At 33.1% G+C, this 13528-nt stretch overlaps 1 protein-coding gene across 2 annotated transcripts in view; it reads right to left on the minus strand.

Moving 5' to 3' along the window:
• Positions 1 to 13528, minus strand: part of LOC112048186 (uncharacterized) — a 307618-nt gene that overhangs the window by 158958 nt on the left and 135132 nt on the right. For both annotated transcript variants that reach the window (XM_024085626.2, XM_024085624.2), the window contains exon 2: positions 2167 to 2222. The gene's annotated coding sequence lies outside the window, so the exon portion shown is untranslated. The remainder of the gene's footprint in view (positions 1 to 2166; positions 2223 to 13528) is intronic.

A 13528-nucleotide genomic window follows, 5' to 3' on the forward strand; every position in this document is an offset into this window, starting at 1 on the left:
ACTGTACATAAATCAGATACTAAAGGTCACATAAAATAAGGCGAAAACCAGCCGGCATTTCATGATGGGCGATTATTATATTTTTTGCCAACGAAATCGGAGGGCGAAATAGTCTAATAAAAAACAAATGACGTACCTAGTATTGGATTATCCCAAAGCTTTTTTAGCGTCTTATATAAACCGTTGTGTGTAATATTCATAAATACTGTTTGTTGCCGCCCCAACTTCGCATTGATTTAAATTTACCCTTATCTCAAACAGTGAAGAAGAAACATCGTAAGGAAACCTGCATACCTGAGAATTTTCTTAATTCTCTACGTGTGTGAAGTTTGCCAATCCGCATTGGGCCAGCGTGGAGGACTAAGGCGTAACCCCTCTCATTCAGAGAGGAGACTTGTGCTCAACAGTGAGCTGAATATGGGTTGTTAATGATAATGATGATCATGATGAAGAACCCTTATTATAATTTAATATATATCTATTCATTTTAACCAAACCAATACATTTTAAAAATCATTATGCCATTATCAGGCTATTTTAACGTACGACGTATAGGAGAGGAGATATGAAGCTTCGACCCACCTCGCTATTTGAAAGCTGCAGGTGAATTCACTAACTTTGACGTATATTAGTTGACATATACGAAATTGAGATTCTATGTAACAAATGTCATCCAGGCCTATTGACAACCCTTGGATATCACACATAACACACATTTCTCAGTTGATTTGATGTTTTTTTTTTTTATAGATTGTTAATATGGACCAAATTAGTGAGTAGGCCAACTGGCCTTAAAGATCACTCAATGCACGGTCTTACGTGCCCTTCGAGGTACGAGAGTGTAGGTTCACTATTCCGGGCTGAGATTTTTTCTAGAAACTTTTTTTCTAGAACCTTTAGGTACTAGAATCCTCGAATACTCGTGATCCGAAGCTACAAAGCCTAACTACTTAAATAACAAGGCAGTTTTATTGTTTAATTAATTGCTATTTTAGAATAATTTATTTTTTAATTAATTAAATTGTTAATTTGTATGCAATCAATTAAAATTAATAACATTATTAAATCATATCATATTTGGTTTCAATGTGTGTTCTAACTAATGTGTGTTGTTATTAGTAATTAATAAAGCTAGACGCAATTAATGAGTAACCACACCACCCTGTGTAGTCGGCAATTGTTTAATAGATTAAGTTAATTTGCGTTTTTGGTCGAAATGTAATTATGGGTTTGATTACATTTTTTAGTTTATATACTGGTATTTTTTAATTTAACTAAAAAAATATATGACTACTGTTATATAATAACACGTAAAAGTGACATTTACACTAACAGTAAACTTCGAGGCAACCTAAAGATACTTTACTTATGTACTTAATCAAATAAAAAGACTAATAAATACAGAAATAATAAATATTACAAACATTACAGTAAAGGTCTCGTATTCTGTAATATTGTAAGTCCACACTTGGAAGGGCACGTTTGGTTGTCATTTCCCTAAACTATCACTGAAAACTATTATTGGAGAACCGTTTAGACCGGTCAAATTAAACCAAAAAATAAGGATAAAGTTACATAAATTCCCAGCAAGCAAACCAGTGAATGAAAATGAAAATCAGTAAGATTGTTTAAAATATAATTAAAAATAAAATTTGAAAGTTCCCTATATTTCCCCTGTAACGGTTTTTTTTATTCAAGGGCAAAGGTCAACAAAAATTTCGATTTTCAGAAACGGTAAGATTAATCATAAATTGTAGACCATATTTTATTTTATTATTTTATTACTAATTATCTACAAAAAATGTATTAACACTTTTTTTCCTACGACTTACAGTTTTTGAGAATTCATCAATTTCGTATATGAAAACTAACATACCTACGTCAAAAATAGACTATATTTTTTTCTATGGAACGTAATTGCAGTCTATACCTACAGGGTTAATTCTCGTGTATAGTAGGTACCTTTAAAGCGCTATGGCTATAACATCTTCTAACAAATGTAGGTAAGGTACAGCAGTATTATACCAATAACACATACAATATTACAAGATTACCATTATATATTACCATAATCCTTATATGAAATAAATAGTATAAAAACATGTCTATGTATAAATAATGTAAGAATAACATAACAATAGGTTAAGAAATAACGGGAAAACTTACATTAATCCTTTCCCCACAGCAAATCACTTCTTGTCATGCCCAAGATTGTGAATTACCTGTAATAACAGACCGAATAACATACATTAGTGATGTAATAAAAACAGAGCGATGTAATAATCTATCTATATTACAGCCTTTTTTGATGAGTACTGTTTACCAACAAAGAAATTAGAAATGAATTATGTATGGTTTGTTTATAATATGTTATATAAAATATATTAACCATATCTAATTCTTTTAAGCTTATTAATTAGATTTATTTTCATTAATTTAAGGACATGTTAATTTTAATTATTGTTAAGTGTGAAATGACTAATGATTTTTAATTTGTTTGTTGAAAAAAAAAACAACTGACTTCAAAAACAGTAACATCATTTGTTCTACCTACTGCTGGACTATTCACTAACTTTGTTCTATTAGCCGCCTAATATAATTAACATCAAACAGATAAAAACCGCATTCTTCATACCGTAAATTTAATTAACGATAATCACAATTCCAAACACACTGGATAGTATTTTTTATCAGTTAGCAATAGATTAATATTGAATACAATATCACGTGGATTAATAACCACTAACAACATCGTTGGTATTTTTCGTGTATATCCACTATAGTTACTGAAAGTTATAGAATAGGTCTGCTGATCACTTTGAAGGTGGTGAATATCAAGATGAACATTAAACATCCATAACTCTATTTTAATTTCCAATTAAAAATGTATCACTACAGCTCGTTTGGAGCCCGTTAAATCAGTTTGGTTTGTAAACAGCGAACTTAATGGCACAATTAATAATGATTGAGTTTTATTTCGCTCAGCACACGAGTGTCCTATTGTTCTCGAGCAGCAATTATCGCCAGTTATGCTGCGTGACCTATTAAGGTATCGTTGTTTACATTAAAGACAGCATTTATTGAAAAACTTGCCGATGTAAAGCGGTTTTACCCGCGTAATTCCCGTTTCCATGAGAATAAGGGAATAAAATATAGTCTCACAAATAACATAGCTTTCTAGTGGTAAAATAATTTTCAAAATCGGTTCAGTAGATCCAGAGAAAACATTAATACAATGACAGGACTTGGTTTTGGTTCCCGTCTGTCGGTTTATTGTTATATAATATAGATTTCTAGCATAATACTAATCTTCCGCCTTTGATTGGAGGTTTCACTTAAGTAATTTCTTTTAGATATTGACGAAAATGACGGCAGCGCTCTCTGAGAAACGGAGTTTGCACTTAATTTAAATATATTAGACTAACTCCCTATTTTTCTTGGCTCACGCGTCAATTACGGTAATTATTTTTTGTTGTATTTTTAATTGCCAAGAAAAGATTCATATGAAAGGAAAAAACTGCGAAAGTTCAGTGAAACATTAGAAAAATTATAAGTTTGTTATGAGCTCTTAACTAACTTTAATTTTAAGTTTTCGACTTTACTTACCACCATTAAACTTGACATTTCAAAATTGCTTGTAAACTAAGCATAACTGAAATAAATGAATTTAGTATTATTTTATTAGTAGTAAATTGATTTCTAAGTCCCCTTTTCGTTTAATTGTAACACACATTTTAGCCTTAAGACACATGTAGGCACCTAAAGGATTTGTTTTTAGAATTTGCAGTAGTTTAGGGGTTAACTTCACAGGGCAACGTTGTTTACAAGTAATTAGAACAGCGCTCGGGGCGTATTTTCGAGGACACGGACGGCTTTAATTGTGTAACATGTGCGGATGCCCGTGTCATGCAATATTAAGCGTTGATACCGAAAAACGAAATAGAGAACGGCGACTGAGGTTTTGAAGCTGTGGGGCTTAACTATTTTACGTTAGAAACTTTTTTGTTTTAATTTTAGCGGACTCAGAGGTGAATAAGAAAACTAATGTCGAACAAAGGTATATATGATTCACAACATATTTTGTCAAAACAACTTAGTTAACAAATCAAATTGTAACCAAAATAAGACCCTAGAATGGCAAAGAATGACCTTGAGTGAAGTCACGCACTTGTGAACGATGTTTGTAGAGTTAAAGGCGCCTTTGACAGATATCTAACACTCCCCTTTTAGACTCAAGTCACTCTCCCCGCCTATCCCAAGTAACCCGGATCTATACTAATATTGTTTGTTTGTTTGAAAGCGCTAATCTCAAGAAGTACTGGTCCAATTTTAAATTATTTCAGTGTCAAATAGCCCGTTTATCAAGGAAGGCTATAGGCTATATAATATCCCAATATTCCTACGGGAACGGGAACCACGCGGATGAAACATCGGGTCAGCTAGTTAAAGATAAACTTACAGCATATCTATGTCTTCAAGCAATTACAGCTTCTCTCAAAAAAACGTATTTCCTCGGCCGCTGCCGGCTCTAATTGTGTAACACGTAGTATAGTGCGAACCATGCAATATTAAGTTCGTAACATGAAATAAGAAATGAAAATGTGCAACCAGCATTTAAAGTCATTCGAATTGTTTCCTGCTGCGAAAATGTGTGGGGAAAAGTTATATGACAGTGCCTGGAATCGTTATGTTGCAAAAATATTTTTAAACAATAAACGAATGAAAGCTTACATATTATAATTACTTGGAAGGTTTTTTTTTTACAAGTTGGCTCTTGACTACGGTCCCACCTGATGGTAAGTGATGATGCAGTCTAAGATGGAAGCGGGCTAACTTGTTAGGAGGAGGATGAAAATCCACACCCCTTTCGGTTTCTACACGGCATCGTACCGGAACGCTAAATCGCTTGGCGGTACGTCTTTGCCGATAGGGTGGTAACTAGCCACGGCCGAAGCCTCCCACCAGCCAGACCTGGACAAATTAAGAAAATCTCAATCTGCCCAGCCGGGGATCGAACCCAGGCCCTCCGTCTTGTAAATCCACTGCGCACACTACTGCACCACGGAGGCCGACAATATTGTAAAAATAACTTTAAAAACATTTTTTAGATTACTATAAGCTTGACGCTTGGCGATACTTTGCCGATACGCTTGTATATGACCCTAGTATAACCAATTGTGCAAAGTAGACTATTTAAAGTATGTATTTTGTAAAATTCTGACTTTTGCAAGCTAAGACAAGGGATCACAGCTTCGTTGCTAACGCACCCAATTACGGATTCTTGCTCTACAAAGACATTATAATTACCATGTGTAATAAGACCCACGAGATAACAACTAATGTGAAATGCACCCTCATAATTTCACGACCTTGCTTATGAAGGTTAGTGAACAACCATTTCACTTCTTGTATAATGAGCCATATTTATATTGGTTATAAGAACAGAAAAATTAGATACTATACATTAACAAAATCATTATTTTTTTTTATTTACAATTGAGTGTAACAAAGTATTTCTTCTTTTTCTTCTCGTACTTTTACGTCTCCACTTGTGTCAACATAGTATTATGTCAAAATATATATTTTTTAATTATATTGAAAGGACATTCATCAAGAAATCTCGAAAACCGCCTGCTGTACAAAGCTGACAGGGAGGTAGTTTATAGTAGACTAGCTGACGCCGACGGTTTCACCCGCGTGGTTCCCGTTCCCGTAAGAATATGGGTATAATATATAGCCTATAGCCTTCCTCGATAAATGGGCTATCTAACACTGAAATAATTTTTCAAATCGGGCCAGTAGTTCCTGAGATTAGCGCGTTCAACCAAACAAACAAACTCTTCAGCTTTATAATATTAGTATAGATATCCACTAAAAACGGATTTTGCGATAGGGCCGGATTAAAGAGGTTTAAGGGCAGACGAAGTCGCGGGCGTTCGCTAGTATTATATATTCAGAACAATTGGCTAGTGTTTAACTAGTAGGTAAGTTGTTTACTAGTAATTTTGTAAATACACTAGTCAAGTCAAGTTAAGTATTGATTTCAAAAATTGATCCTTTTCTGTTTTTCTTTTTTTTTAGTTTATTAAACTATATATATTTTTTTATTGAGAAAGAATCCCTTTCAATTCAAAAAATTAGACATCCCTATTGTATTTTTAATTCGTTTATAAATTATAAATTAATTAATTGATTTTTATCGTTATTAGGATAAGTTAGCTTAAGTTCCTTATTGTATTCTTTCTCAACAAAAAAAAGTTGGAATTTAAAAAAAAAAAATATTTGAAATTCAGTAATCCAGAATTAATAAATTGAATTAAAATAAGTAACTATTACATAACGATGGTTTTTACGGGTAGGTATATTTAGTAAGTACAAAAAAAAAGATTTTCCTTAAAGCTTCAAGGAAAATCTTTTTTTTCAACACAATATAATTTTGTGAAAAAATGTACGGTTTGATCTTGTTTGGATTCGTTAAAATGAGGCGACAGCGGATAATGATCGATTTACGCCTATAATTGGATTTTTATAATGGAATATCGACATGTTTTCGCCTTGGTAACGAGGAAAAATTCTGCCGGTATTAATTATAATAAAAAATAGTACGAAATATTATATTATATTACTAGCGGACCCGGTCAAGCTTCGCTTTGACTTATGTGCACTTCTTCCCTATCCCTACCCTACACTACCCTACTCCTACCCCTACCCTACCCCTACCGTACTCCTACCGTACCCCTACACAAAACTTATAGAATAAATCTTAGAAATTATTTTCGGAAATAGAAATTAAAAACTAATTTACACAAAATAAATATATGAACGCATGCGTAAATGTTAATCATTTGTCAGTATTTCGGAACGCACGTATAAATGTCAATCATTACATAAACAGTATTAATTTAATATAATTATTAAGTGTGTTTCACATCAAAAGGAGTTCAGGTTTGGAGTTAAATATTTTTTATTTGTAGTAAATTAAAATATTTAACTTACAAAAGAAATACAAAAGAAGTGATTCTGTTCTTTAAGAACAGATGATTTTTATGGTATTTATTTTAAAATGTCTGTAGAGAGTTATTCTACACTTCTAAAAAGCTCAGAATATAAAATATTTTCATCAATTTTAGCATTTAAAGCTACACAAATTCCCTATTATAGAAAGGTTTTTATTTTCGCTTTTGTAACCATACAAACTCAATTGCACATATCCGGTATAAGTGTACACCTTACTAACCAACACAACTAAAGCCAAACATTCATCACTAACTAACGCCGCGCGGTATCACCCGTGGAGTTTCCGTTCCCATAAGAATACGGCGATAATATATAGCCTATAGCCTTCCTCGATAATTGGGCTATCTAACACTGAAAGATTTTTTTAAATCGGACCAGTAGTTCCTGAGATTAGCGCGTTGAAACAAACGAACAAACTTTTCAGCTTTATAATACTAGTATAGATAAATTACAGTTTTTTTTTTTTATTTTATTTTTTATTCTTTACAAGTAAGCCCTTGATTACAATCTCACCTGATGGTAAGTGATAATGCAATCTAAGATGGAAGCGGACTAATTTGTTAGAAGGAGGATGAAAATCCACACCCCTTTCGGTTTCTACACGACACCGTACCGGAACGCTAAACCGCTTGGCGGTACGTCTTTGTCTGTAGGGTGGTAACTAGCCACGGCCAAAGCCTCTCACCAGCCAGACTTGGACCAATTAAGAAAACCTCAATCGGCCCAGCTGGGGATGGAACCCAGGACCTCGCGTCTTGTAAATCCACCGCGCACACCACTGCGCTACGAAGGCCGTCAAACAACAGTTTACAGTTACAAAAACATATAATAAAGTAAACAATTACAAAAATATATTATAAAAGCAAAAAGGAAATTAAATAAAATATCTATAACAAATTCAATAAAATGGTAAATAAAGTGATATTGAAAATAATAGTTATTCCCACATACCTATTAGGTACACATTTTTTGATAATAAAAAAAAGTAATTGGAAATGCATCGATGTATCGCAAAAATGGTACACGTGACACTAATATTTAATTCATTGTCGGTCACTGTAGCGCACGCTTTGTCAATTACCGACGCGGCTTAAATCGATTTCAATTATATAATGTTTTAAATGTTATACGGTCTCATACGATATAGTTCAATTATTCAAAAAACATTTATTATCTCACGATAATACTCACGATAGTTTAAATTATAACGAAATCGGTTAAAAAACGGTTATTTTAGTAGATAATAGGAATATAAATTAGATTTAGACTCATAACGGGCACAAGAAATCTATCTGATATCTTTTATAATTTATGAACAAATACGGTATCAAATATCTGCTACAATCAAAGAACATCGAAAACGCTGAAGCCAGGAATATAGTAATTTATAGAGAAGTTAATCGTCGTACTCACTTAAATGAATTTTATCATCGTAAGATATAAATTCAAATTCAATTCAAATTCAAAATTCATTTATTTCAAGTAGGCTCAGTTTACAAGCACTTTTGACACGTCAGTTGACTATTTGTAAAGATTCTACCACCGGTTCGGAAGGCAGGTTCTGCTGAGAAGATACCGGCAAGAAACTCAACAGTTGCTCTTTTGAAAAAGTCATACAGTATTACAATTTACATTTGATAACAATTAAATTACAATTTGTTATAGTTTTATTTCCTGTGTGAAGGTGGAAGCTGATCCAATGGCCTCCATGCACCTTTGTCGTTAAGGAACTCATCAATAGTGTAGTAACCTTGACTAAGTAAATGTTTTTTAACACATTGCTTAAAGTTGTGCATTGGCAAGTCCATCACAGTCTTGGGGATCTTGTTATAGAAGAGTACACCCAAACCCACAAAAGATTTTTTAACTCTTTGGAGACGATATGCAGAAATAACTAACTTATGCCCGTGTCTAGTAAGACGTGGGTTTAGATCTCCTTTTCGTTTGTACAAATTAATATTTTGTCTCACATAAACTATACTGTTATATATATACTGACAGGCTACTGTTAAAATGCCTATTTCTTTAAACTTTTGACGAAGGGACTCGCGTGATTTTAGTTGATATATTGCTCGAATTGCTCTTTTTTGAAGTACAAATATAGAATGTATATCAGCAGCCTTGCCCCACAACAAAATACCGTAAGACATTACGCTGTGAAAGTACGCAAAATAAACAAGTCTAGCTGTATCAACATCAGTAAACTGTCTTATTTTTCTCACTGCAAAAGCAGCTGAGCTGAGTTTACCTGACAGTTTTTCTATATGAGCACCCCACTGAAGTTTAGAATCCAAGGTCACTCCCAGGAAAACTGTGGAATTCTCTATTTCTAGTGTTTCACCATTGATCATTATAGACTTATCTAATTTTATAACATTTGGTAATGAAAACTCAATACATTTAGTTTTCTTTGCATTTAAAAGTAAGTTGTTAACAGTGAACCAATGCGACACATGCGATATGGCACGGTTTACATCGTCGGAATTATCTTTACTTCTGTCACTCTTAAAAATTAGGGATGTGTCGTCAGCAAACAGTACTATCTCACAGATGCCGCTAACATGGTGTGGTAAATCGTTTATGTACACTAGGAATAGAAAAGGACCCAGAATTGAACCCTGTGGGACGCCCATTGTGTTAGAAAAACCGCGAGACTTTGAATCATTTATGCATACCTTTTGTGTTCTATCACTAAGATAAGAGGCGATGAGATCGAGTGCAACACTTTTTATGCCATAGTGGCTTAACTTAAGTAAAAGAATGTTATGGTCAACACAATCGAATGCTTTGGACAAATCACAAAATACACCAATAGCATTCTTAGCATTTTCCCATGCATCATATATATGTTTTAAAAGTTTAGCACCTGCATCAGTTGTACTGCGACCTTTAGTAAAACCATACTGTTCAGGGTGAAATAAATTATTTAAATTAAAATGACTTAAAAGTTGATTTAAAATGATTTTTTCAAAAACCTTACTAAGTGTTGGCAGTATTGTAATTGGTCTATAATTATTAACATCAGTTTTGTCACCTGATTTAAAAAGTGGTAACAGTTTGCCATGTTTCATTAGGTTCGGAAAGATACCCAAATCCACGCATTCATTAAAAATAATAGCTAAGTGGGGAGCAATGACATCAATGATGTTAGATATTACTTTCACTGACATGCCCCACATGTCTCCAGTTCTTTTTAATTTTAACAGTTTAAAAGTTTTTTTAATGTCTGATACTGATAATTATTGTCAACCTATATCTTTAACAGCTCATTTCAGAACCAGGCCTCTCTCTATATAGAAAAGGGAAATAAAACCCACCGGAGTGTAAAAATACTACTTAAGTACTACTAAAAATCATCATCATGAACAACCCATGTTCGACTCACTGTTGAGCACAAGTCTCAGTTAGGCTAACAGTCTACCACGCTCGCCCGAAAGGTCTAAGGAAAGGAACTATATAGAGCCCAGGGCTATAATATGTGCAAGAATACCACTTATTTATTTAAATAATAATTTTATATTCCTTCAATGTTTATACAATAAAATCTTAAAAAAGACTTTTAAATATAAATGCGCAGTAAATATAGGTAAATAGTTTCGTATTGGTGAAAACCTTTCACTTAAACAAGACGTATAAAAATCACAAAATATAACGTTCATCTTTAATCTTTTAGCGCATTCCCAACGGTCAACTCCACCGCTAATGGAAGGAAAAAAACTACAAACAGGTGGTCATTTTATCAATGAAACATGTGGACAGCAGTTGAGAGTGGTACACCGTTTAATTCCGCTAAAAGCGTCCATCGCATTGTAGGATGGACCGAGATTCTCTCGCGATCACTGCGCTTCGGGTAATATCACAGGTGATCGCTAACGACAGGAAACAAATCGAATTCCTACAATTTTATTATCATTAGTAACTTTAGTAGTTTAGTGGTTAATTGTTTACTAGTCATTAATTATAAAACATTAGCTTTTTCATACCAGTCATTAATTATAAAACATTAGAGTCGCAGAGATTCGCTGGATGCAGGCGGCTCAAAATAGTGATGTTTGGAAGTCTCTACAAAAGGCCTATGTCCTGCAGTGGACGTCCAATATGATGATGATGATGACGAGTGCTACAAGCAAAGATAGAATATAGGACTTTTCCGATATCAGTAACTCTTCACTAATGAACTATTGAGGCTTGAAGTTTAATTTTCCCATGTAGATAATAAATTATATTTGACTGCATTTATTAACCTGATTGTAAATGTAGACTAAAATGTGATAAATTATAATAACATTTTACGTATTGAATATTATGAAAACACCGATGTTTTACATTTGATTTATTCATGACATTGTATAATAAAATATAACGGGAATAATTTCTTTACTATCCATTGTACCTATACGAGGCTATGTAATACTGCATAATGTTTCATAGTCCCAGGTGATTGCTAACGAGAGCTGAGCTAGATCGAGTGTACCTTTACCAAAGTGAGTGGTTCCAAAATGTCGGTCTTACTACACTCCTGAATTTATAAACGAAATTTATAAGGTTGGTAGTGCATTGAAAGTATTACTACCTACTTAATATTCAAGTTACTTTATTGCAAGAAAATTTCATACACGAAAAAGAAAGAAATAAAATTTAGCAATCACAATTGAAGCTATACGCTGAAGACATCATAGCTGTAATGGGGATGATGACTAAAGAAAGAAGAAAGAAAGAAAATAAATTTATTCAAATCTAAAAGTTACAGACAGTCAGTACCCTATCCTTATGACAGCATGTCTGTCTGTAACCCTTAAAAAGAAAGGGTGTACAGCTCAGCTTATGCCGTGCACTACATACAAGCATAACACACGGCGCTGATTTTCAGCTGAGACCCGTGTGACGTCACAGCTTATAATTGTACAAATAAATTGACATTAACTAAATTAAATTAAAATAAGCAGCAAATATGTGTTACATTTTAAAAATATATAATTACTAATTAAACTACAGATATAATGTGATACTAGTATGTAATGGAAAACGACAATGCAATTTATATATATATATATACATTTATAATATTATGAAGTGTATGTATTTATTAATGCATAATATATATTTTATAGTACATAAATATATATAGGTAAATAGAAAATCATGTTCAAATTAAAATAACTAAATTATTAACTAAAATTTCAAAATTCCAAAAAAAAAAAAAAATGAGTATCCTATTTATCCTAATTATGTTGATTCCCTCTATAAAATTGATATTTCCACCGCACAATCCTCAAATTCCTTTTGTCTATTTAGTAAATAAATCTTCAACTTTCTACGAAAAGCAAATTTGCTTCGGGAATCACGGATTGGCGGTGGAATATTATTCCAGCAGCAACTATGTTTGAATATATTGATTTTTATGATACATTCAGGTAAATTAGGTCAAGTTTAACAAATTTATACAAAAAAAGCAAAGATTGTCTGGATATTTGCAAAATAAATGAGATTATAAAATTTCAAAATCTATTAATTTTTTTTATCGTAATTAGATGAAAATCATACAGTTTTAGCTTCATTACATTAAATGTGACATTTTTCAATAAATTAACTATAAACATAAACGCACAAATAACAAAGATATAAGTAATTTTGTTTGAACACCCATACAAATCTAACGATCAGCGAGCCAACGACGTCACTAGTTCGTGCCTTTTAATATGGAGCGTTTTTCAAAGATCCGCGGTAGTGCCGCAAATCTGACTCTTTATACCCCTGTAGTTCCGAAAGTAATGATCGCAGATATCCTGTTACTTTTAGAAAATTCCTTCACTATTTGCATACTCTTGATTAATATACAATTTAAAAAACTATCCCTATTAGGGATGATGACAGTTTTTTAAATTTCATACTGTCGTTTGTAAATTCAAATTTGTCGTTTGATTCAAGTAGACTAGTCCTCATTCGTACGAGCGTGTAAAAGCGATACGTGTAAAACTCAGCGTTTGCGCATTTATTAATGTTCCCTACCCACTACCCTACCGATAAAGACGTACCGCCAAGCGATTTAGGGTCCCGGTACGATGTCGTGTAGAAACCGAAAGGATTGTGGATTTCATCCTACTCCTGACAAGTTAGCCCGCTTCCATCTTAGATTGCATCATCATTTACCATCAATTATCATTTAGCTGATCCAATGGCCTCGACTAAATGATAATTTTCCATACCTGAATCAATTCAAGACATTAACAGTACTAAAATATCCCTTCTTGAATCGGTAAATATCAAGATTCTAATTGGAGCAGATGTTTGTCTTCACGCCAATATGAGGTAGAAAACAATTAGTTCAGAGCCACTGAGCGAATACCGTACCAAGGTTCAGTGCACATTCTAATCAAGCCTGGAAAGACGTGTTCATTAACATTTACTTAAACTATCTAAAGCTTAACTGAGCAGCAATTTAGCAATCAAATAGTTGGTAAACGCTATTGGATGCCAGTATTTGCCTCTGTTATGCGATTACAATATTAAT

This window comes from Bicyclus anynana, chromosome 11 (genome assembly GCF_947172395.1).
Source record: "Bicyclus anynana chromosome 11, ilBicAnyn1.1, whole genome shotgun sequence".
Taxonomy (NCBI): domain Eukaryota; kingdom Metazoa; phylum Arthropoda; class Insecta; order Lepidoptera; family Nymphalidae; genus Bicyclus; species Bicyclus anynana.